We start from the raw sequence: 26194 nt of genomic DNA, 5'->3' as shown, positions 1-26194 counted from the left end.
AAGGAAAGCTCTTGAGCAGTCTTTGAAACAGCTCGGATGAAACACTTGATTGCTTCCATGTGCATCTGGAGCCCATTTCTTATTTTCACTTCACGCCGCCCAAAGCATTTCTAAAACATGAGATTCGCGTTTGGGAATGCGCCCTGCCCTACGAATAAAACAGGTCTACGGGTCTGAAACCTCCTCCACGGAAAACAGTTCTGTTGCGCTTTTGATTAAAGGGAGATTCGCTGTTCTTACTTTTTGATGACATAACACCCAAAGGGGCTTCTTTGGAGCTGGATTCCAACCAGCATCCTAAAGTTTCTTGGCGGTATCCTTTACAGTCCTCTGTTCAGTCGACAAGGGACAGAAGGGGGCAGCTTTCCTAACACACACAGTGCAATGTACTGTAGTGTTCCCGTTCATTGAATTCGCAGTTCTGCATCAGACCTCTAACTCGTTTCCTTAGCTTGGATTTAAGCCATGAAGCAGGCTTCTAGTGTATAAACGTCTAGAGGAATCACAAACTAATTGAGAGGCCATCATCCCAGGGGGAACTGACAAAGTCTATCCCTAAACACCTAGCGCAGTCTCTCGAGAGACTGTCAAAAATCGCTTTCTCCGTTTGCGTTGCAAGTAAGTGAAAACACAGTCTCAAACCAGAGCCACTTGGGAGCAGCGGCACGTAAATACTGTTACTGTCACTGCTCGATACTGACATTAGCCTACTATACCATGTTCAGCCACCGCTAGGAAATGTACGGCTCTAGTACCGGAGCAAACAACAGGAGGGCCAACACCGAACAGGCACACGTGTCAGACATGGAGAGCGACAAGGATGGGATTCAACCCCATGTGTGTGGAGCACAACGGATTAGCAGTCCATCGCCTTAACCACTCGGCCAACTCGTCAACGAAACTGGGCTGTCCTGACATGGGTTGGCGCACTCCAGTTGATCTTTTTCTTTTTTTTTCCCTCATACTCGAGGGTCATTTTCCTGTTCCACATGCGATTTCAACATTTTCCTTGGGAGATGTCAAGCCAGCAAGCCACTGCTGTGGTTCAGTGGCCAGTGTGGAGTTCAGTGGCCCTGTTGTACACAGAAAGCACATTGAGCTCCTTGGACATGAAAAGTTCCAGATAAAAGCCATTTGTCATCCTTTCTCTTGGTGTCGATGTTGCTATTGTATGTAAAGGTGGCAACTTGCTCAGCGAGCAGGCGGAGCACACACCGAATGCAGATGTGTCTGAGTGGTGTGTCCAAGTGGCTGCAAAAGGACAGCACTCCTGGGGTGCCGTGGCTTAGTTGGTTAAAGCGCCTGTCTAGTAAACAGAAAATCCTGGGTCTGAATCCCAGCGGTGCCTTTTTTTGTTCTGTGTTCTCGAACAGAACTGGTCATTATGGACAACCGCATACGTCTAGACTTAATTAAATGCAAGTATTCATTTCCTGTCTTGAACGACTTGTTTTTCTTAAAATGGATGCAACTTGCAAAACATGAAATACAAACCTCGCTAATCAGCGCTCACGGCTGGCAAAAAAAAAAGAAGTCAGCAATGTTTTTTTCTTTAACCTTAAGCCTGCTAATGGAGAAGAAACTAGTCGCCACATCACATACATCCGTTTTAACGATAAGAAGGTAACAACTATCCTCACTCCAGAGTAAATCTCACGTTGAGGGCATATTTTTTTCCACTTTACCATGAGTCGGGCTCAGCTGCAGAGAGGCGAGAGCAGAGCAATGAGGTCAGGGGGACAGGGGAGTCACACGCTGGCGGTTTGAACACGCGGAAGATCACTGAGGGATCCACAGTATGTGGACCCTCCATGCGCCATCATTCCACACTCCAGACTCTGAATCCTGCCATCCGAGTTAAGATCTCGGCGGAACCGGAGGCGCAGTTCTTTCTTAAAACGTAATCTGGTGAGCATTTCTAGAATCGTACTTGTATAGATGCAGCCTTTAATGTGTTGCTAGGTTAAAATTTATGACTTCTTGAACTTCAGTAGGCAACTGCCCTCTTGATTTCGGATTTAATTTCTTTATTACAGGGGCGCTTTTATGATGACAGAGTCATGTTCAGGTACTTTGCTTGATGGAGGAAGCTCATTTCGGACTCTGTGATCTGCTCACCTGGAAAGGTCTGCTGTACTACTACAAGAGAGAAGTAGAGTCTGGAGGAAGGGACAATTTTATGATGCTTTGGAAGGTAATGTTTTTTTTTTCTTTGAAATCGAAATGAATCAGAATATCAGTGCAAAAGACAAACTCTTGGTTTGGTTTAAAGAGATATGGTTTTAAAACAGACAAAATGTAGAAAACAGGTGTTTCTCACTTTTGGAAAAGAATGGACCGGGGGTAATATTTTACTAGTTGCAGTGCTAAGCTCACTGGGTTACAGTCCTGCAGTGTCACACCAGGGCCAGTGGTGCAATGGATAATGTGTCTGACTATGGATTAGGAGTTTGGAGGTTTGACTCCTGCCTGGCGCTGGTTGTTTTTAAACACATCAGCCTACTCCCTAAGTAGCCTGTGCTACTTACTGCATTGTAATCGTACCCAGTAAGAGATTTCCTTTATGTAAATGAACTGCACCTGACAGCTTTAGAAAAACACCTGGGCTCAGTACGGTGCTGAGAGCTCAAGTTGTGTATAATGTAATAATTTAGGTAGAATAGATTCTAATAATATAATGATCCAGTGTGCTGCACTACTTCACTGTTTCACTGCTCTATGCCTTCTGGAAATAAATCCTCAGACTACTTACTGCCCTGGGCATGTACCAATAAATTACAGGAGCACATCTATATATCACTGCGTTGAAGCAGGAGACACAATCACTGCAAACACATCCTAAATACAGTGTTCCAGCACCTTTGACCTCATCCAGAACGTATCATTTCTTGAAAGGAATTGCTGTCCGAATGCACATCTGAATCCCAAACAGAATCTCTAGTAAAATCCGATCATTTGTGAAACAGGTAAATGTCTTAGGGGCCCATTCCTCATTCTCAAGACACATGTATGCAGTACGTACACCATGCATTGAGCAATAGGGATTAAAGACACCACAGGTAAGGTTAGAAGACATTCTGACTATATTCTAAAATATTGGACTCATATTCTTATGATGGCAGACATGATGCTGTGTTTAAAACCGGGGTTAATGGACATTATATGACTGTCAATTCTGTTTTGTTTTGGAGACTCTTGGCTGCCTATGTGGTACAGTGCAGCGTGAAGAAAACATTTTCCAAAACTGTGTCAGCTCAAAAGTTGTAAGAAAACCTTTCCAGCTGCTTTAACTCTCTTCATTTTTGTCATTTAATTGTCTGTCGGCACTATGTAGCAGCATTGCATGACAACCCATCTCACCACGGAAAGGAACCTAACAGCTTTTGTAAGAGAGGAGAAAAGGACCTGGCCCGTACAGGACTCGAACCCACAACCTTGGTGTTATTAGCTCTAACCAACTGAGCTAACCAGCCTGACGACAGCAATCCTCTCTGTGCTGCAAAAAATCGAACTCAGGGAATTTCTTTTGCCCTCCTTTGAATTGAAAGCCGTGTAATTCAGTGTACGGGCTTTCTCGTGCAGTTTTATAGTTCTTGTAACCCAAATCCTACACTGGCGTGAAGTGACCCCCCATTTCACAGCATTTTTCAGCTGATTTAAAATGTACCTAAAGGAGAAGCATTATTGAAGACCATCAATTACCAAGAGCTTTTGTCAAAGGTTTTGGTGGTCATTTTTAATGACCACAGAGCGCTGTGACCTCGGTTTTACATCTCATCCAAGAGACAGCGCCCTTTTACAACACAGCGTCTCCGTCACTATGCTGGGGGATTGGGACCCGCACAGACCTCAGGGTGAGCGCCCCCCCACCGGCACCATTAACACCGCTTCCAGCTGGAAACTTTGTTTTTCCCTGTAGCTCACCCTCATCCGGGTACTGACCTGGCTAACACCTGTTTTGCTTCAGTGGGTTTTCAGTTGCGAGTTGCAAGGGGATGCAAGTGATGGAGCCACTCGCTGCAAAAGCCACTGCTTTGGCTGGGAATCGAACCAGAGCTTCCCGCATGGGAAGCGAGAATTCTACCACTGAACCAACAATGCTCACTGCCCAGTCCTTCAAAAAAGACGTTTTTTTGGTGCTCTGTTAAAAAAGCGTCGACATTACCTCTTTCAAAAGGCTTCACTTTCCTAGTCACATTCCAAGGCTCATTGAACCCGGGCTGTTTCCTCCAGCGGTATAGTATTGCAGTTAGACAGCACGATGCCTGCAAGACTATGTCACGCTCTGACGAGAAAAGTTTTCAACTAGCAATAATCGTGCCTCGGCTAAACCTCACAGGCTACGATACTGCCACTGCACAAAGCTGACGGTTGCCAGGCAACCGCGGGGATCCTATGGAAATCGTTATCAATCGTCTCATGGCATGTCGTTGCTGTAACGCTTCATATTTGCGGCCGGACACTTCCCGCCTCCCAGAGGAAAGAGCGCCAATCAGACAGGCGGAGACCGAGGACTCGCAGAGCAGACGGCCACAGTCGCCGTAATAAGAGCGATTGTGAGCGGTTTTGTTTTCTCTCTTTGACCAGCCCAGCTGCGCCCCACCCGAAGGCAGGAAAGCACAAAAATTGTATGGAACTCATTCATGCTCCTCTACTTGGAAATCTTTAGTAAAAGGCAAAAGATTTGTACGAGATGAAGAGAAACCAGAGTGCGTGGCTGGACAGCTGCAGGAGCCCAGGCCGCCTTCAAGGCCTCTGCCCTGCCAGTCGTGGTTGGCAATGCACCTGGCCTTACAAACGAGCCAGTGGGGCCCGTTCAGCTCCGGGCTCATCGCCTGCGGCTCTCGGCTTACCTGGCAGGGGAGATACCTTGATCAGCCTGTAGTTGGAGTAGTTGGATTGTTTTCTTGTTTTGTTTTGCGCGCTTACGAACGCCATGGAAAACGAAACAAAACTAAAGCCCTCAGCTCCTCCACTTGATTATAATCCCGTTACGTGTCGAAGCAGGAATTTACGTCATCCTACCACTGTAACACGGGGAATAGAGGGAAATGAGCACAAGCTACGAATTGTCTCAATCACTCCCTACAGTAGTAAGACGCCTGGAAGCGTGCACCCCCATCATTAATCTTTGCGCATCTGTGCAAGGTAAACTCTGGAGCAGTCTCTGAAACGGCTCAAAGGAAACACGTGATTGATTCCATGTGCATCTGGGGTTCATTTCTTATTTACATTTAATTCAAGGGAAAGGCTTGGGTCAGTTTCAGACGGCCTCCAACAGCGAGATTCAAGCGCCCCACCTTCAGCCCAATCTGCGCCGCCAGAACGCCAACGGCTCCTCTGGTCTCCGGGGTGCGGTTGTGACCCCGTAACCTAAAGTGTTGGTGGCAGACAAATGGAGACTAACAGGTGATGTCCTAGGACATGACTACATTGTGACACTCGGTGGGGATGGTGACCATTGCTTGGAAAAGAGTGCGAGGCCCCTTTAGAAAAATATTTTGTTAACAGGCATTCTGCCTCAGCCTAAACACCTATAGCTTGCAAAGCGCATGCTATTAGACAGGCACCTCTGCAAGACCTTAAGAGTCTCTTAAACTAGTGATAGTAAGGTGTTCCCAATGGGCGATGTTTGGCTTTCAAATCATCTCTCTGTGGAAGCGCCGAGATGCAGCTGTTTAAGGCTTAGAAGCAGCTGACTGTTTCACTACCTAGCTGATTACTGTCAGTCAGGGAGCTCAGAGGTGAAAAGCCTGTCTGAGAGACAATTCGCCGTCAATCAGTTCAATATGTTCCGTACCAGCTCGGCGCACCTGAGATCATCTTGGTAGCCGTGTAGCTCAGATGAGTGAGAGCGTGTGTGTGTGTACCACCGTGATTGGATGCCGGTCCTTCTCAGGTCACAGTAAACCTTCTGCTGCCTAACTTTCCTAATTTTGGGGATCCCTTTGAAAAAGCAAAGGAAAAAAAAAACTGGCTCTTCATCAGCGTGATCGACCCAACCCAGTGTGCCCCAGTGGCCTAATGGATAAGGCACTGGCCTCCTAAGCCAGGGATTGTGGGTTCGAGTCCCATCTGGGGTGCTCCTGTCCCTTTTTGAGTGTACAAATGTCCTTGTGATTTGTGAAGCTGCAACCCCACCTTACTCAGTGAGCGTCTCTGCTTTTCTCTCACATACAGTTGGGAGAAAAACTTTTGTAAACAGCCCTTTGGAATTATGTGGATTTCTGCATGAATGGCTCCTAACATGTGATCTTATCTTTATCTAAGTCATAATAATTAATAAAGAGAGTCTGATTTAACAAACAACACACGCCCAACATTTGACATTGCTGTTTCTTTATTGACCAAATGGTTTAAACAATCAAGGTCATTGATGGAAAAAGTACGTGAACCCTTATATTAAGGAGCTAGTGGAACCTCCTTTATGACAAAAACCTCAACCCCCACTTTCTGTAGTGGCTGGTCAGACCTGAGCAGCGGTTAGGAGGTATTTTGGCCTATTCCTCTATGAAAAACTGTTTCAGTTCATGTATATTTTTGGGATGTCTTGCACTGAACGGCCTGCTTCAGATCACGCCACAGCACTTCAATGGGATTGGGGTCAGGACTCTTACTTGGCCATCCCAAAATACGGAATTTCTTCTGTTTCAGCCACTCTGTTGTTGATGTACTCCTTTGTTTTTGTCATGCTGCATGACCCAGCGTCTTTAGAGTTTTAGATCACAGGCAGACACCCTGACATTCTGCTGTAGAATTTCCTGATACATCTTGGAATTCATCGGTCCCTCGATGATTGCAAGCCGTACAGCCTCCGCTATGCTTCCCAGGTGGGATGAGGTTTTGGAGTTGGTATGCAGTGTTTTGTTATCTCCAAACATAACGCTGTGCACATTTACCAACAAGTTCAACTTTTGTCACATCTGTCCACAGAACATTGTTCCAGGAGTTGCTGTGGAACATCCATGTGGTCTTTAACGAACTTGAGAGGGGCAGTGGTGGTTTTTTTGGGGGGGAGAGCAGTGGTTTCCTCCATGGTGACCTCGCATGATCACCACTCTTGTTCAGATTTCTTCTTATGGTGGACTCATGAACACAGACGTAAGACAAAGTCAACCACCTGTTCGCTAGATCCCATCCCCACTCAGCTAGTCAAAGATTCCCTCGAAGGACTGGCAGGACCTATAATTAGTATGATGAATGCATCGCTTGCGTCAGGCGTTGTACCTGATCAATTTAAGGTAGCGGTTGTTAGACCGCTCCTTAAGAAGTCAAATTTGGATCCACAAGTTCTTAACAACTACAGGCCTGTCTCAAAGGTCCCATTTCAATCTAAAAGTCTTGGGAGAATAGTTGTTGCCCAACGTCAATCGTATCTGGATTCAAATAATATGCTTGAGAAATTTCATTCTGGTTTCTGAAACTGCATTAACAAGAGTCGTAAATGATATTCTCTTAGCTACTGATGCGGGGAATGCAACAGTGCTTGTGCTTCTAGATCTTAGAGCTGCCTTTGACACGGTTGACCTCTCTGTTTTGTTACACAGGCTTGAGTTTGAGGTTGGCTTATCTGGAACCGTCCTTCAGTGGTTTACTTCACATTTTACTCATCGTTTTCATTATGTTCAAATATCTAATAATTGTACTGCTTCATCAATGTCACCAGTTCAATTTGGGGTACCAGAAGATCAGTGCTGGGACCAATATTGCTCTCTCTCTCTACATGCTGCTGCTAGGTAGGATAATATGAAAAAATAATATGAACTTTCATTCATATGCTGATGACACTCAAATAAACATTTTGTTTACACCAAACGACAACTCTTCTATTATCAGTTTAGTTAAATGCATTAAGGAAGGAAATACTTGGATGTGTGAAAACTTTTTGTTACTCAACTCTGAGAAAAATGAGGATCTGTTGATCGGAGGCAACAATACTGATAGGACTACTATAACTAGGGCACTTAACTCAGAGGATTTAAACATTTGCCTCAAAGAGACAGCACGTAACCTAGGCGGCATATTAGACACAAGGCTCTTAACAACTTGCATTGTTAAGTGCCTTGGGAAGCCCTTGTTGTGAAAGGCGCTATATAGAAATACATTGATTTGAACTGAATTGACAATGTAAAATGTTGTGTGTGTTGTTTGTTAAACAAGACTGTCTTTATTTATAAAAAAATAAAAGGAATTTGCTAGGAATGCAAACGTTAGGTTGCGCTTCTTCATGCTGCATCGTCGGCATGAGTGGAGCTTTTTAAACGTCTGTACTTACTGCGCCCCATAAGAAATCGTTTGTCCCCGTTCAAAAGAGATTGTGCGATGTCCTGCAGTGTTCGCAAAGCAAACCTTTGACAGTTTGAAAAGAGGAATTTATTCTGCTTCCTGTGCGTGCGTGCAGTAGTTACAAAGTTGAACGTCTTTACACGATCTGCTGCAGTTTTCAGTGGGCGGGCTTTGTCAGATGGCTTGGAAAAATGCACTGTGTTTCGGCTCGGGAAACATCATGAGAAGTGTCCTGCATGTTTTCTGTGTATAGCTGTCTTTTAACGCATACAGAATTCATTCGAAATCATTGGATTCTCCAATTAACAAGGGTCCCTTAAAGGATGAGTCAAAGTAACGTCTAATCGGATTAGTTTCCTTAGAGCTGGTTCAGAGTTTGCTCAAGAGTTTACCTTTCACAGATGCGCAAAGAAGTATGTTGGGGGCGCACGCTTCAAGGTGCTTACAGCTGTAGGGAGTGATTCGAGACGATTCGTGGCATGTGCTCGTTCCCATATACCATACGCCCCGGGGTGCAGTGCTAGGATGACGTACAATACCGCTTGGGCACGTAACGGCGTTATATGCAAGTGCGGGACGTGAGGGTTTTCGTTTGTTCGTTTTGTTTTGCTCTGCTTTGCTTTGTTTCGTGCTCAAGAGGCGTAAGGTAAGTCGTAATCCAGGGAGAACACTGGTGGCAAACAGTCCGAGGTGAGAGGCGAGGTCTAAAGTCGAAAAGGCAGAAGGGGAGTCCAATATCCAGAATAAACGAGGTAATGGAAAAAACGCCAGGTAGAGCTCTCAAGGAGTAGACTCAATACCAGCGGGAAGCAGGTAAAGATGGTAAAAATAGCACTGTGTACCGCACGGTGGAGTGTGTGCAGGTGGGTTAACTCGTGCGGCGGCGTTTGTTAATAATCACCCACTGCTGGTGCTGATTAGATCACTTAAGAGTTGGTCTTAACTGCCTGGCGGTCATGACAAGCTCCTCTTTAAGCTGTGGTTTAGTTTTGCATTCATGTGTTTCTAGAGCAGTTATTTATGGGGGTGGGTGGGTCTTTCACAGAGGCTCAGGACAAATCCCCTGCATGAAAGTCTACTGTGTGCGTTCAAACAGGTCAAGAGCCAGGCAGGAGGACAATGGACAGAAGAAGCAACGAACTAAAAATAAAAGAACGAATATGAAAAAGCCACCATCTTTTTCTTTTTGACATTTTCCGACTTTCATGCAAGCCAGGACAAAGTTGCTCGTAGCTACTTGTGGATTCAAATACTCTATCGAGTGCTTTGATGAGTTTTTGCAATTTGATTGTCGTCCTGTCAGCCTGTTTCTGTTTTTTTTTTCAATCTAGTGATGGGAAGTAAGAGGGAAATGATGGAGTAATCAATAACCGCTCCGGAAAAATGGCAGAAAGAAATGGCCCGTCACTAAGGACATTTGTGAAGCAGAGGAGTGACATCACCACAAAGGCGACTTATTCTGCTGATCGTTTTGGTTAATAATGATTGAGGCGCGTTAAGAGAAAGGTAGCTGCGTCAGCATGCTTAGGCTGCAAAGGATAAAGCAAAGGTTTACTCCATGCTGAAAAGAGAAGAAAAGAAGCACAACGTTTCGGCTGTGGAGCCTTCTGCGCCATCTTCTTTAGCAATGGTGATGATGTTTACATTGGAAAAACTGAGACACGCATACTGGAGGGGCTTGAACCACCAACTTTTCAGCACCACAGAGTCTGACAGTCTTTTGTGCGCCCTACATTTGCAGGTTTATGGTCAAAGAAAACAATCACTTGCGCTTCTTGCAGCCGGCAATCTTTTTCCACTGACAACCAAGGAATGGATTTCATCTTTCACAAGCTGTATGGATTTCTTCAAAAACAAGTTATTCCAGAAAGGAAATGTATTCTTGCATTAAACTGAACCAAGCTGTACATGTTTGTCTGAAATGAGACATGCGGCACAACAAGACACGGAGAGAGGCACCGCTGGTATTCAGACCCAGGATCGCCTGCTTACTAGGCAGGCACTTTAAGCCACTAGGGAACAGCGCCAGCAGAGCACCGCGCTTTTACAGACACTTGGACACATCTGCGTTCGGTGTGCACTTAACCTGCTCTCTGAGCCCGTTGCCTCCGTCCCATTTAATAGCAGAACTGACGCCAAGAGAAATGATGAAAATTGGCATTTATCTGGCACTTCTCATGTCCAAGGAGCTCAATGCCCTTGACACCTCCCCAAGGCGACAGAGCTGTGCATTCTTTGGCGACACCATTTTTTCTTTTGTTTTATTTCTATACTTATTGATAGAATAAAAACGATATGTCATGTACTGTAAGGGAAATGTCTCTTTTCATGGGGAAAGCTAGCTCCAGCAAATGTTGTGTTTAGAAGAAGTGATTTAACATGACACGTGACCTAATTTACCGGAGCAAAAGCTCACCCAGCAAGCCCTGCTTTACTTCTACAGGAGAGAAGTACTGTAGAGTCTGCAAGATGTTCAGCTGGGTAGCTACGTCAGCATGCCTCAGCTGCAAAGGAACAAGTAATAGGTTTATTGCATGCTGAAAAGAGAAGAACGGAAACACAGCGTTTCGACTGTGAGGTCTTCTCACACCTGAAGAAGCCTCACACCTGTAAAAGGCTCCATGGTTTTCTTTCTTCTCTTTTCAACATGGAATACACCTATTGTCTGCAAGATGTGACAATTTCATGGTGTTTTGGAAGAAAACCTTTTTTCTTTGAATTCAAAATCAATCGGAATTTCAGCACGACACAACACTTTTTCTGTTTTAAGGAGATGATATTTTAAACCTGATAAAAATAGTAGGAAACACAAGTTTCTTGCTGTGAAAATTTAGATGGGGAAGTGTACTACTAGTAGCAGTGTAGAGCTCTCTGTGGTGGAGTGCAAGCGCATGTTCTATGGGCCAGTGGCGTAATGGATAACGCGCCTGACTTTGGATCAGAAGATTGTAGGTCTGAGTCCTGCCTGGCTCGTGAGGCTTTTAAACCTCTCAGGTTCCTTAGTAACAGGTTGCCGTCATGTATATGAACTATAGAAAAGCATTTGCCACAACCCGTAAATTAGCGCGCAAGTGCGGGCTAGTTAACACAGAACTGTATGGAGATCATCTCCAGCTCCGAGCTCAATTGCAATGAAAAAACATGCAGAACAGAACTGGAGAGCAGCTGAATTTGTGCTCAGTAGGGTGGGGAGGACTCAGCATTGCTATTGTTCTAATTGGCATGAACTGCAGGGGATCTGAATCAGAACATGTCAGTTAGTTCGATCATTGCGTCAATATGTAGGCCACGTTAATACAGAATTATTACTTTGTCTGTCTCGTCTTTGTATATAGCTGAATGTCCCTGACAATTTCATGTTAGTTTTTAAGAACGACATTGGTGCTAATATATACATATATAGCATATAAGGAACACGTAAAAGTTTAGTCCATGCTGAAAAGATAAGAAAACCGCCACAACGTTTCATCTTGGAATAAATCTTTACTTGTTGTTTTGCAGCCTACCCATTCTGACCTAACTCCTCCCTTGAAATTCCCTAACAGATAAGGGTACGTAACGGCTCATGCGATGCTCAGTTGCAATTTGTCCCAAAACAAACAAGAACAGCAGCTGAGGGTTTGAGTTTGAACATGCACTGTATTAAAGCAGCTTTTATTTCCATTGACAAATGCTAGATATTCCTACAGAGATTCTCCAGGTGAGTAAGCGATTCCTGTTTCTGTTTCTATTTCTGTTTCATATATATATACAGTATATATATATATGTTACATGTGTCTCTGCAATAGTATAAATGTGTTATACACTATCAGGGGCTGCTTTTTTGTGCACCTCATCTACAACAAGGGTTTTTTTCATTTAGGTTTGTGGACCTTCACCATTTGAGGAAGTGAGTTAGATAAGAAAGTTACAGGTATGGTGAGCAATGACTGACAAAGGCACGTACTGCGTATTCCTTACAGAAGAGTAAGCAATTTGTTCTAAAAAACACCGGCTAAAGTCCAACATCGTTAGCAATCTTATTACTTAAATAGAATTAACATCAATAAACTGTAAGGTGCTGGTACATGCGAGTAGATTTGATCTTCTATTAAACAAAAATGCAATTACAGCTCTAAAAAGGTCAACCTAGACTTCTGTAACAGATCTGTTCAGGTCATCGCTGTTCCTCTGACCTTGTGAGTCTTTGGAATTTTAAACGTGTATTTTGCTTGCCTTTCATGTGGTCTGTGTACAAGTCACTGTGGCGTATGCGGTCCTACACAGCCTTGCTATAGACGTGACGAGCCTCCGCTATGTTGCAATGGAGAACAGGTTCAGTATGGAGCTGCCGAGAAAATTCAGCTGGAAAGCTCGTTGCAGAAAAGCATCGTTATCTGCGTCCAGCTGCAAAGCGTCACTCGTGGGTGCTGAAGAATCGATTTCCAAGGCAGTGGGTCTAGGCGATTTAGAGTGTTAAAGGTCCCAGCGAAAACAAAACAGCGCTGGTCCTTTTTCATGCACGCACGAGAGCAAATGCAAAGGACACCGTAGTCGGCAGGATTTGAGCCTGCGCAGGGAGACCCAAACAGATTTCATGTTTGTTGCCTTAACCACTCGGCCACGATTAAAGTGAATACGCCAGCTGTTGGCTTCTTGGTACAATCGAACAGGGAGTGCGAGGCGGCGGCGGCGGCGGCAACTTTTTTCAAGTTCGCTCTCCGTTTAAGAAACCTTTTACGCCATACGTGTAAGCAGACACACACCTCAGAGTACTTAAGGGTGGCTTCAAGTTGGAATGATAAAGTCTCCCCGTTCGGACATGAAAATAGAACTTTCTTAGACAGAAAGAAATCAACAACGGAGACATGTGGACGACGATTTCAGTCACTGCACTTTGAATAGCATTTTTACTCGAGTTACAGGAGATGCACGAATGGCCCTTGACCTACGCTCTTACGAATGCCTTGGAACATTCAAAGACAACAGCCCTCAAGTCCTGCGGTTTATTATAATGCTGTTGCCTGTCGAGGCAGTATTTGACTCCGTCCTACCGTTGAGACACGGGGCGTACTGTAAATGAACTGCACCTGACAGCTTTAGAAAAACACCTGGGCTCAGTACGGTGCTGAGAGCTCAGCGTTGCTGTTGTTCTAATTAGCACGCACTGCATCGGATATGACCCGAACTTTTCAATTATTCCGATCAGTAAGTCAACACGTAGTCCACATGAAAGGTAGAAATATTCTCTTGTCTGTCTCTTCCCAGTGGGCAAAAGACGTATAATATACGTCTATTAAACGTATACCTTAGACGTCTAAATGTGGTCTACAATTCGTCTAGAATGAAATTCTAATATACGTCTAAAGTTATACGTCAATTATACGTCTATGTTTAGACGTTCATTATACATAAATGGTTGGAGTTCTATTATACGGATAAATTTAGAGGACTATAATACATATATGGTTGGAGTTCCGGATAACTTTAGAGGTCTATTATACGGATAACTTTAGAGGACTATTATACGTATATGGTTAGAGGTCTATTATACGTATAACTTTAGACGTCTATTATACGTATATGGTTAGAGGTCTATTATACGGATAACTTTAGACGTCTATTATACGTATATGGTTAGAGGTCTATTATACGGATAACTTTAGACGTCTATTATACGTATATGGTTAGAGGTCTATTATACGGATAACATTAGAGGTCTATTATACATCAAAGATAGATTTTATAGGTGTAGAAACAAGTAAATCAAGCCAATGATTAGGTTTAGAAATTTATTCTGAAAATACACATTCACACCTGAAACATACGTATTTCAAATTATACATTGTATACAATCAATCAACAATCAACATATGGGCAATAATCATAAAAAACACAACTAGTCTTAAACTTCAGCTACAAATTCTGGTAACATGGCAATATACAGTATAGTAATGACAAACACAAAACTAATTACATTAACACACTAACTCAAAACCACATTTTGATTCAAATATACATTTTAAAATGTACAACTTCTATATTTCCAAGAAAAAAAATATTACAATGGAAGTTAAGACGATTTTTGTCCACTATTTGCAAACCCTGTCTAATTGTCCTAACAGTTAGAACCAAAAACCTATTATTTTCAGAGTCCAGATCTCCTGGCCCCCTGCCTTGCATATGCATTCTTCAAGTAACACATTGCGTGCTCCTTTATTTCTTTTTCTGTTGATGTAGGGTGGGACTTCAGCACCGCAGCTAGGAGAAAATTATATAATATTACTTCCCAAATAAATGATGATTAATATCTTCTTTAGTATAATCTAAAAAATGAACGGTTTACTAAGCTCAAAGCTGAAATAAATGTATAAAATTTGGCTTGCATCATAGCAGTTGAGCAATAAAGTCTGTCCTAAATAAGAGTACCCAAAGTTTGAAAGTACAACATAGAATAAGAATAAGAGAAACGGCAAAACGATTTTGTGTCATCTTCCCCATTCACACTATTTTATGTGCCATTTTTTTGCTTATTCACGTACTATTTTAATCAAAATAATATTAAGAAAGATCTGTATGTATTCAGATAGTATTATTATTGTTCATACTTACTCGTCAAAAGAGGATTGCTGAGATATTTGCAGATATACTTCTACGTTTGAAAAACGTGTCCAAAATGGTGACCAACGAATACTAGCAATGCATTGTGGTATATAACCGGAAAATATGCTGGGTTCGATATTTTCTCAACGTATGCGTTTATTAATGTTGTCGATATTATGGTTGAAATTTAACATTGATAATACATCGCGGCTATGTGCCCCCTGCTATGAGCTGATGTGCAATTTTAACGCATGCAGTTAGTAAGGATCGGTCACTGTTGTATGGTATTATATATAATGACATTATGGAATAGGATGGGGACAGGCCTGGCATCACGGGGGGAGGGGGGAATGTCGCCCCTTCAGTTTTGGGCAAAAAGATTTACCTAACTTAATTTGCGCCCTAAAAAAATAGTTGTACTTTGTCAATGGTCAGAAAACACTAAATGACACGAACAGTCACTCAGTCTGTTTGATGGGCAGGAGGGCTATCCGTCCAGGAACTTCACATATCAGTGTCGTTATTGAGTGTCAACATTACGATCCTGTTTGCTCAGGTGGACCGATTCCTTGCAGTAGTTTATCATTATACTTAAAATTGTTATATAACTAGGACTAGTTATAGCAGTCTGTGCTTTCTGTTGGTTTTACAACATTTTTTTCTTAACGATTCAGAACGTCCATGTAGCTGCAAAAATGAACGCTTATGGTACTTTTCGCTCCAGGCAATACAAACCGTGAGAGTGACGAAAAATGTGAAACTGAACTTCATCGCAAATACCAGATTGCTAGTCGTTATCTTCTATCATGAAGCACTAATCAATGGCATAGCTGCGAGATTTCATTTGGGTAGCTGCACCGTACAGCTCCGTTTCAACCGAAATATCACTCCCCCCTCAGAATTTCAGACGCCCCCCTACAGATTTTTCCCCGGGCACCGCGCACTGATGGGGGACGGGGTGTCCAGGAAATGGTATCAACTTTTGTCAAGAAAATAAAAATAGAAACTCTATAGGCACTCAAACATTTTACTGTTTTTTTTCAGGCAGGTGGCAAGACCCCCTCAGCAAAACCCTTGTATGCCAAGCTGTGGGCATTGATTCGTCGAATATACGTATATTTACGGCGAAATTAAGTCTATACGTATATATACATCGCCTCGACGTATAATCAACGTCGAATTGCAACCGTAAAATCGACAACATGAATAAACGCATATATAACGTCGAAAACACATCTAACACAGTGCCTGAGGCTTTTTACTGTATGTATCGTGTGTGCCGCAACTAGGAGTATACGGCACTCTGCACAGTGCACGAAGTAAATTATTTTGGCAGTAATTAATTTATTATATTTACTATATGTATTATACACGTGTAAATTAATTACTGCCAAAATAATTTACTTCGTAATTTACAGTAAAAAGCCTCAGGCACTGTGTTAGATGTGTTATATATGCGTTTATTCATGTCGTCGATTTTACGGTTGCAATTCGACGTTGATTATACGTCTAGGCGACGTATATATACGTATAGACGTAATTTCGCCATAAATATACGTATATTCAACGAATCAATGCCCACTGGGTTGTTTTTATAGAACTGAATGTCCCTGACAATGTACTGTTAGTTTTAATTGAAGAACGGCATCTGTGTTCAAATATACCAGACAAGTTTACGTAACTGCTCATGCAACACTCAGTTGTAATTAGTCAAGAAATAAAGTCGAACAACAGCTGCAAGTTTGATTCTGAACGTATGAGATTGCAGCGCCTTTTACTTCCATTGACAAATGATAGATATTCGAAGAGAGATCCTTCAGACCAGCAAGCAAACCCACGGCTATTTCGGTTTTCTATCTAGGCAACGTTGGTGTCTGCAATAGCATACATGAAAGCGTGATGCAATTTCTGTGGCTACATTTGTTGCACGTCATGCACAGTAAGAGTGTTTCTAACACCAAATACAAAGTCAACAATTAGCGATCACGCCTTCTCCTCAGTTAACCCACTGAAACCCTTGCTCTTAACTGTTCTTTACTGCGTGCTTTACGAGCACCTACATATTGTGTCGGTTCTTTCAGCTTTATTCATTAGGTTTTCAAAGGCATAAGTAGAGCACCAGAGGTGCGAACACAAAGTGTGTGGTTACCTGAAGAATTGATGTCCATGGCAGCAGGGACAAGCGATTTAGCGTTTTTATAGCACAAGGAAAGGAGAAGCGGCACTTCGCCTCTGCCGCGCAGGCACAAGGCGACGTGTGGCAGACGCCGGAGTCGGCAGGTTTCGAACCTGCGCGGGGAAGCCCCAACGCATTTCGAGCCCATCGCCTTAACCACTCGACCACGACAAAAGCGAGCCCGCCGCCGCCGCATTCCTCCTATAATCAAACACGGACTGCGAGGTGGCTGCGGATACCTTTTTAAAGTTGCTCTCCGTTAAAAAAAAAATACCTTTCACAAGATACGTGCCGGCAGACAGACACGCCTCAGAGGGTTTAAGGCTGGCTTCACGTTCAAATGATAAAGTCCCCCCGTCCGGATGTCAAAATGCAACTTTGGCAGACAGAACAAACATCAACAAACCACAAATGTGGACAAGGATTTTACAAGCTGCACCACACTGCACTTTCAAAAGCATTTACGTTCGTCTTAGACGCAGGACTTGCCTTTGATTTGCGCGCTTACGAACGCCATGGAAAACGAAACAAAACTAAAGCCCTCAGCTCCTGCACGTGATTATAATGCCGTTACGTGTCGAAGCAGTAATTTACGTCATCCTACCACTGCAACACGGGGAATAGAGAGAAATGAGCACACGCTACGAATCGTCTCAATCACTCCCTAGAGTCGTAAGGCGCATTGAAGGGTGCACCCCCATCATTAATCGTTGCGCCTCTGTGAAAGGAAAGCTCTTGGGCAGTCTTTGAAACAGCTCGGATGAAACACTTGATTGCTTCCATGTGCATCTGGAGCCCACTTCTTATTTTCACTTCACGCCGCCCAAAGCATTTCTAAAACAGGAGATTCGCGTTTGGGAATGCGCCCTGCCCTACAAATAAAACAGGTCTACGGGTCTGAAACCTGCTCCACGGAAAACAGCTCTGTTGCGCTTTTGATCAAAGGGAGATTCGCTGTTCTTACTTTTTGATGACATAACACCCAAAGGGGCTTCTTTGGAGCTGGATTCCAACCAGCATCCTTAAGTTTCTTGGCGGTATCCTTTACAGTCCTCTGTTCGGTCGACAAGGGACTGAAGGGGGCAGCTTTCCTCACACATACAGTGCAATGTACTGTAGTGTTCCCCTTCATTGAATTCGCAGTTCTGCATCAGACCTCTAACTCGTTTCCTTAGCTTGGATTTAAGCCACGAAGCAGGCTTCTACTGTATAAGGAATCACAAACTATTTGAGAGGCCACCATCCCAGGGGGAACTGACAAAGTCTATCCCTAAACACCTAGCGCGGTCTCTCGAGAGACTGTCAAAAATCGCTTTCTCCGTTTGCGTTGCAAGTAAGTGAAAACGCGGTCTCAACCCAGAGCCACTTGGCAGCAGCGACACGTAAATACCGTTACTGTTACTGCTCGATACCGACGTTAGCCTACTATACCATGTTCAGCCACCGCTAGAAAATGCACGGCTCTAGAACCGGAGCAAACGACAGGAGGGCCAACGCCGAACGGGCACACATGGAGCGCGACGAGAATGGGATTTGAACCCATGCGTGCGGAGCACAATGGATTAGCAGTCCATCGCCTTAACCACTCGGCCACCTCGTCGAGGGATCTGGGCTGTCCGGACATGGGTTGGCGCGCTCCAGATGATCTTTTTCTTTTTTTTCCCCCGTACTCGAGGGTCATTTTCCTGTTCCACATGCGATTTCAACATTTTCCTTGGGAGATGTCAAGCCAGCAAGCCACTGCTGTGGTTCAGTGGCCAGTGTGGAGTTCAGTGGCCCTGTTGTACACAGAAAGCACATTGAGCTCCTTGGACATGAAAAGTTCCAGATAAAAGCCATTTGTCACCCTTTCTCTTGGTGTTGATGTTGCTATTATATGTAAAGGTGGCAACTTGCTCAGCGAGCAGGCGGAGCACACACCGAATGCAGATGTGTCTGAGTGGTGTGTCCAAGTGGCTGTCAAAGGACAGCTCTCCTGGGGCGCTGTGGCTTAGTTGCTTAAGGTGCCTGTCTAGTAAACAGGAGACCCTGGCTCCGAATCCCAGCGGTGCCTTTTTTGTTCTGTCTTCTCGAACAGAACTGGTCATTATGGACAACCGCCTACGGCTAGACTTAATTAAATGCAAGCATTCATTTCCTGTCTTGAACAACTTGTTTTTCTTATAATGGATGCAACTTGCAAAACATGAAATACAAACCTTGCTAATCAGCACTCGCGGCTGGCAAAAAAAAAAAGAAGTCAGCAATGTTTTTTTCTTTAACCTTAACCCTTCTAATGGAGAAGAGTTAAACGACCGAGTCTATGCAGCTTAAACGGTGCGCACGTCGGGTTCTTAGCTGAAAGGGTGGTAAATCACGCTCACCCCAGTCCTTAATCTTTTAAAGAGGATACAAAATTGAACCTAGTCGCCACATCACATACATCCTGATCAATGATAAAAAGGTAACATCTATCCTCGCTCCAAAGTAAATCTCACGTTGAGGGCATATTTGTTTTCAATTTACCATGAGTCGGGCTCGGCTGCACAGAGGCGAGAGCAGAGCAATGAGGTCACGGGGACAGGGGAGTCACACGCTGGCTGTTTGAACACGCGGAAGATCACTGAGGGATCCACAGTATGTGGACCCTCCGTGCGCCATCAGTCCGCACTCCGGACTCTGAATCCTGCCATCCGAGTTAAGATCTCGGCGGAACCTGAGGCGCAGTTCCTTCTTAAAACGTAATCTGGTGAGCATTTCTAGAATCGTACTTGTATAGATGCAGCCTTTAATGTGTTGCTAGGTTAAAATTGATGACTTCTTGAACTTCAGTAGGCAACTGCCCTCTTGATTTCGGATTTAATTTCTTTATTACAGGGGCACTTTTATGAAGACAGAGTCATGTTCAGGTACTTTGCTTGATGGAGGAAGCTCATTTCGGACTCTGTGATCTGCTCACCTGGAAAGGTCTGCTGTACTACTACAAGAGAGAAGTAGAGTCTGGAAGAAGGGACAATTTTATGATGCTTTGGAAGATAATGTTTTTTTTTTCTTTGAAATCGAAATGAATCAGAATATCAGTGCAAAAGACAGACTCTTGGTTTGGTTTAAAGAGATATGGTTTTAAAACAGACAAAATGTAGAAAACAGGTGTTTCTCACTTTTGGTAAAGAATGGACCAGGGGTAATATTTTACTAGTTGCAGTGCTGATCTCACTGGGTTACAGTCCTGCAGTGTCACACCGGGGCCAGTGGCGCAATGGATAACGCGTCTGACTACGGATCAGGAGATTGCGGGTTGGACTCCTGCCTGGCTCGGGTCGTTTTTAAACGCATCGGGCTACTCCCTAAGTAGTCTGTGCTACTTACTGCATTGCAATCGTACCCAGTAAGAGATTTCCTTCATGTAAATGAACTGCACCTGACAGCTTTAGAAAAACACCTGGGCTCAGTACGGTGCTGAGAGCTCAGCGTTGCTGTTCTAATTAGCACGCACTGCATCGGCTATGAGCCCGAACTTTTCAATTATTCTGATCAGTAAGTCAACACGTAGTCCACATGAACGGTAGAAATATTCTCTTGTCTGTCTCTTGTTTGTATAGAACTGAATGTCCCTGACAATGTACTGTTAGTTTTAATTGAAGAACGGCACTTGTGTTCAAATATACCAGACAAGTTTATGTAACTGCTCATGCGACACTCAGTTGTAATTAGTCAAGAAATAAAGTCGAACAACAGCTGCGGGTTTGATTCTGAACGTATGAGATTGCAGCGCCTTTTACTTCCATTGACAAATGACAGAGATTCGAAGAGAGATCCTTCAGACCAGCAAGCAAACCCACGGCTATTTCGGTTTTCTATCTAGGCAACGTTGGTGTCTGCAATAGCATACATGAAAGCGTGATGCAATTTCTGTGGCTACATTTGTTGCACGTCATGCACAGTAAGAGTGTTTCTAACACCAAATAAAAAGTCAACAATTAGCGATCACGCCTTCTCCTCAGTTAACCCACTGAAACCCTTGCTGTTAACAGTTGTTTACTGCGTGCTTTAGGAGCACCTACATATCGTGTCGGTTCTTTCAGCTTTATTCATTAGGTTTTCAAAGGCATAAGCAGAGCACCAGAGGTGCGAAGGCAAAGTGTGTGGTTATCTGAAGAATTGATGTCCATGGCAGCGGGGCCAAGCGATTTAGCGTTGTTATAGTACCAGGAAAGGAGAAGCGGCACTTCGCCTCTGCCGCGCAGGCACAAGGCGACGTGCGGCAGACGCCGGAGTCGGCAGGTTTCGAACCTGCGCGGGGAAGCCCCAACGCATTTCGAGCCCATCGCCTTAACCACTCGACCACGACAAAAGCGAGCCCGCCGCCGCCGCATTCCTCCTATAATCAAACACGGACTGCGAGGTGGCTGCGGATACCTTTTTAAAGTTGCTCTCCGTTAAAAACAAAATACCTTTCACAAGATACGTGCCGGCAGACAGACACGCCTCAGAGGGTTTAAGGCTGGCTTCACGTTCAAATGATAAAGTCCCCCCGTCCGGATGTCAAAATGCAACTTTGGCAGACAGAACAAACATCAACAAACCACAAATGTGGACAAGGATTTTACAAGCTGCACCACACTGCACTTTCAAAAGCATTTACGTTCGTCTTAGACGCAGGACTTGCCTTTGATTTGCGCGCTTACGAACGCCATGGAAAACGAAACAAAACTAAAGCCCTCAGCTCCTGCACGTGATTATAATGCCGTTACGTGTCGAAGCAGTAATTTACGTCATCCTTCCACTGCAACACGGGGAATAGAGAGAAATGAGCACACGCTACGAATCGTCTCAATCACTCCCTAGAGTCGTAAGGCGCATTGAAGGGTGCACCCCCATCATTAATCGTTGCGCCTCTGTGAAAGGAAAGCTCTTGGGCAGTCTTTGAAACAGCTCGGATGAAACACTTGATTGCTTCCATGTGCATCTGGAGCCCACTTCTTATTTTCACTTCACGCCGCCCAAAGCATTTCTAAAACAGGAGATTCGCGTTTGGGAATGCGCCCTGCCCTACAAATAAAACAGGTCTACGGGTCTGAAACCTGCTCCACGGAAAACAGCTCTGTTGCGCTTTTGATCAAAGGGAGATTCGCTGTTCTTACTTTTTGATGACATAACACCCAAAGGGGCTTCTTTGGAGCTGGATTCCAACCAGCATCCTTAAGTTTCTTGGCGGTATCCTTTACAGTCCTCTGTTCGGTCGACAAGGGACTGAAGGGGGCAGCTTTCCTCACACATACAGTGCAATGTACTGTAGTGTTCCCCTTCATTGAATTCGCAGTTCTGCATCAGACCTCTAACTCGTTTCCTTAGCTTGGATTTAAGCCACGAAGCAGGCTTCTACTGTATAAGGAATCACAAACTATTTGAGAGGCCACCATCCCAGGGGGAACTGACAAAGTCTATCCCTAAACACCTAGCGCGGTCTCTCGAGAGACTGTCAAAAATCGCTTTCTCCGTTTGCGTTGCAAGTAAGTGAAAACGCGGTCTCAACCCAGAGCCACTTGGCAGCAGCGACACGTAAATACCGTTACTGTTACTGCTCGATACCGACGTTAGCCTACTATACCATGTTCAGCCACCGCTAGAAAATGCACGGCTCTAGAACCGGAGCAAACGACAGGAGGGCCAACGCCGAACGGGCACACATGGAGCGCGACGAGAATGGGATTCGAACCCATGCGTGCGGAGCACAATGGATTAGCAGTCCATCGCCTTAACCACTCGGCCACCTCGTCGAGGGATCTGGGCTGTCCGGACATGGGTTGGCGCGCTCCAGATGATCTTTTTCTTTTTTTTCCCCCGTACTCGAGGGTCATTTTCCTGTTCCACATGCGATTTCAACATTTTCCTTGGGAGATGTCAAGCCAGCAAGCCACTGCTGTGGTTCAGTGGCCAGTGTGGAGTTCAGTGGCCCTGTTGTACACAGAAAGCACATTGAGCTCCTTGGACATGAAAAGTTCCAGATAAAAGCCATTTGTCACCCTTTCTCTTGGTGTTGATGTTGCTATTATATGTAAAGGTGGCAACTTGCTCAGCGAGCAGGCGGAGCACACACCGAATGCAGATGTGTCTGAGTGGTGTGTCCAAGTGGCTGTCAAAGGACAGCTCTCCTGGGGCGCCGTGGCTTAGTTGCTTAAGGTGCCTGTCTAGTAAACAGGAGACCCTGGCTCCGAATCCCAGCGGTGCCTTTTTTGTTCTGTCTTCTCGAACAGAACTGGTCATTATGGACAACCGCCTACGGCTAGACTTAATTAAATGCAAGCATTCATTTCCTGTCTTGAACAACTTGTTTTTCTTATAATGGATGCAACTTGCAAAACATGAAATACAAACCTTGCTAATCAGCACTCGCGGCTGGCAAAAAAAAAAAAAGAAGTCAGCAATGTTTTTTTCTTTAACCTTAACCCTTCTAATGGAGAAGAGTTAAACGACCGAGTCTATGCAGCTTAAACGGTGCGCACGTCGGGTTCTTAGCTGAAAGGGTGGTAAATCACGCTCACCCCAGTCCTTAATCTTTTAAAGAGGATACAAAATTGAACCTAGTCGCCACATCACATACATCCTGATCAATGATAAAAAGGTAACATCTATCCTCGCTCCAAAGTAAATCTCACGTTGAGGGCATATTTGTTTTCAATTTACCATGAGTCGGGCTCGGCTGCACAGAGGCGAGAGCAGAGCAATGAGGTCACGGGGACAGGGGAGTCACACGCTGGCTGTTTGAACACGCGGAAGATCACTGAGGGATCCACAGTATGTGGACCCTCCGTGCGCCATCAGTCCGCACTCCGGACTCTGAATCCTGCCATCCGAGTTAAGATCTCGGCGGAACCTGAGGCGCAGTTCCTTCTTAAAACGTAATCTGGTGAGCATTTCTAGAATCGTACTTGTATAGATGCAGCCTTTAATGTGTTGCTAGGTTAAAATTGATGACTTCTTGAACTTCAGTAGGCAACTGCCCTCTTGATTTCGGATTTAATTTCTTTATTACAGGGGCACTTTTATGAAGACAGAGTCATGTTCAGGTACTTTGCTTGATGGAGGAAGCTCATTTCGGACTCTGTGATCTGCTCACCTGGAAAGGTCTGCTGTACTACTACAAGAGAGAAGTAGAGTCTGGAAGAAGGGACAATTTTATGATGCTTTGGAAGATAATGTTTTTTTTTCTTTGAAATCGAAATGAATCAGAATATCAGTGCAAAAGACAGACTCTTGGTTTGGTTTAAAGAGATATGGTTTTAAAACAGACAAAATGTAGAAAACAGGTGTTTCTCACTTTTGGTAAAGAATGGACCGGGGGTAATATTTTACTAGTTGCAGTGCTGATCTCACTGGGTTACAGTCCTGCAGTGTCACACCGGGGCCAGTGGCACAATGGATAACGCGTCTGACTACGGATCAGGAGATTGCGGGTTGGACTCCTGCCTGGCTCGGGTCGTTTTTAAACGCATCGGGCTACTCCCTAAGTAGTCTGTGCTACTTACTGCATTGCAATCGTACCCAATAAGAGATTTCCTTCATGTAAATGAACTGCACCTGACAGCTTTAGAAAAACACCTGGGCTCAGTACGGTGCTGAGAGCTCAGCGTTGCTGTTCTAATTAGCACGCACTGCATCGGCTATGAGCCCGAACTTTTCAATTATTCCGATCAGTAAGTCAACACGTAGTCCACATGAACGGTAGAAATATTCTCTTGTCTGTCTCTTGTTTGTATAGAACTGAATGTCCCTGACAATGTACTGTTAGTTTTAATTGAAGAACGGCACCTGTGTTCAAATATACCAGACAAGTTTATGTAACTGCTCATGCGACACTCAGTTGTAATTAGTCAAGAAATAAAGTCGAACAACAGCTGCGGGTTTGATTCTGAACGTATGAGATTGCAGCGCCTTTTACTTCCATTGACAAATGACAGAGATTCGAAGAGAGATCCTTCAGACCAGCAAGCAAACCCACGGCTATTTCGGTTTTCTATCTAGGCAACGTTGGTGTCTGCAATAGCATACATGAAAGCGTGATGCAATTTCTGTGGCTACATTTGTTGCACGTCATGCACAGTAAGAGTGTTTCTAACACCAAATAAAAAGTCAACAATTAGCGATCACGCCTTCTCCTCAGTTAACCCACTGAAACCCTTGCTGTTAACAGTTGTTTACTGCGTGCTTTAGGAGCACCTACATATCGTGTCGGTTCTTTCAGCTTTATTCATTAGGTTTTCAAAGGCATAAGCAGAGCACCAGAGGTGCGAAGGCAAAGTGTGTGGTTATCTGAAGAATTGATGTCCATGGCAGCGGGGCCAAGCGATTTAGCGTTGTTATAGTACCAGGAAAGGAGAAGCGGCACTTCGCCTCTGCCGCGCAGGCACAAGGCGACGTGCGGCAGACGCCGGAGTCGGCAGGTTTCGAACCTGCGCGGGGAAGCCCCAACGCATTTCGAGCCCATCGCCTTAACCACTCGACCACGACAAAAGCGAGCCCGCCGCCGCCGCATTCCTCCTATAATCAAACACGGACTGCGAGGTGGCTGCGGATACCTTTTTAAAGTTGCTCTCCGTTAAAAACAAAATACCTTTCACAAGATACGTGCCGGCAGACAGACACGCCTCAGAGGGTTTAAGGCTGGCTTCACGTTCAAATGATAAAGTCCCCCCGTCCGGATGTCAAAATGCAACTTTGGCAGACAGAACAAACATCAACAAACCACAAATGTGGACAAGGATTTTACAAGCTGCACCACACTGCACTTTCAAAAGCATTTACGTTCGTCTTAGACGCAGGACTTGCCTTTGATTTGCGCGCTTACGAACGCCATGGAAAACGAAACAAAACTAAAGCCCTCAGCTCCTGCACGTGATTATAATGCCGTTACGTGTCGAAGCAGTAATTTACGTCATCCTACCACTGCAACACGGGGAATAGAGAGAAATGAGCACACGCTACGAATCGTCTCAATCACTCCCTAGAGTCGTAAGGCGCATTGAAGGGTGCACCCCCATCATTAATCGTTGCGCCTCTGTGAAAGGAAAGCTCTTGGGCAGTCTTTGAAACAGCTCGGATGAAACACTTGATTGCTTCCATGTGCATCTGGAGCCCACTTCTTATTTTCACTTCACGCCGCCCAAAGC

At 44.5% G+C, this 26194-nt stretch overlaps 4 non-coding genes and 1 pseudogene across 4 annotated transcripts; 1 reads left to right on the top strand and 4 right to left on the bottom strand.

The window, feature by feature from the left end:
- Positions 1-4286: 4286 nt before the first annotated feature.
- LOC148631668 (U4 spliceosomal RNA) lies at positions 4287-4366 on the bottom strand (annotated as a pseudogene).
- A 233-nt stretch (positions 4367-4599) lies between these two features.
- On the bottom strand, positions 4600-4713 carry LOC148631667 (U5 spliceosomal RNA). Its single transcript, XR_015934609.1, has one exon. It is a non-coding gene; the product is annotated as a U5 spliceosomal RNA (small nuclear RNA).
- Positions 4714-6010: 1297 nt separating this feature from the next.
- Positions 6011-6083, top strand: trnar-ccu (transfer RNA arginine (anticodon CCU)). Its single transcript has one exon. It is a non-coding gene; the product is annotated as a tRNA-Arg (tRNA).
- Positions 6084-18563: 12480 nt separating this feature from the next.
- trnas-gcu (transfer RNA serine (anticodon GCU)) lies at positions 18564-18645 on the bottom strand. Its single transcript has one exon. It is a non-coding gene; the product is annotated as a tRNA-Ser (tRNA).
- A 4077-nt stretch (positions 18646-22722) lies between these two features.
- On the bottom strand, positions 22723-22804 carry trnas-gcu (transfer RNA serine (anticodon GCU)). Its single transcript has one exon. It is a non-coding gene; the product is annotated as a tRNA-Ser (tRNA).
- Between the last annotated feature and the right edge of the window lie 3390 nt (positions 22805-26194).

Source organism: Lepisosteus platostomus, unplaced genomic scaffold, assembly GCF_059453375.1.
Source record: "Lepisosteus platostomus isolate fLepPlt1 unplaced genomic scaffold, fLepPlt1.hap1 Scaffold_74_H1, whole genome shotgun sequence".
Taxonomy (NCBI): Eukaryota; Metazoa; Chordata; class Actinopteri; order Semionotiformes; family Lepisosteidae; genus Lepisosteus; species Lepisosteus platostomus.
This window is presented reverse-complemented; position numbering and strand designations above follow the sequence as displayed.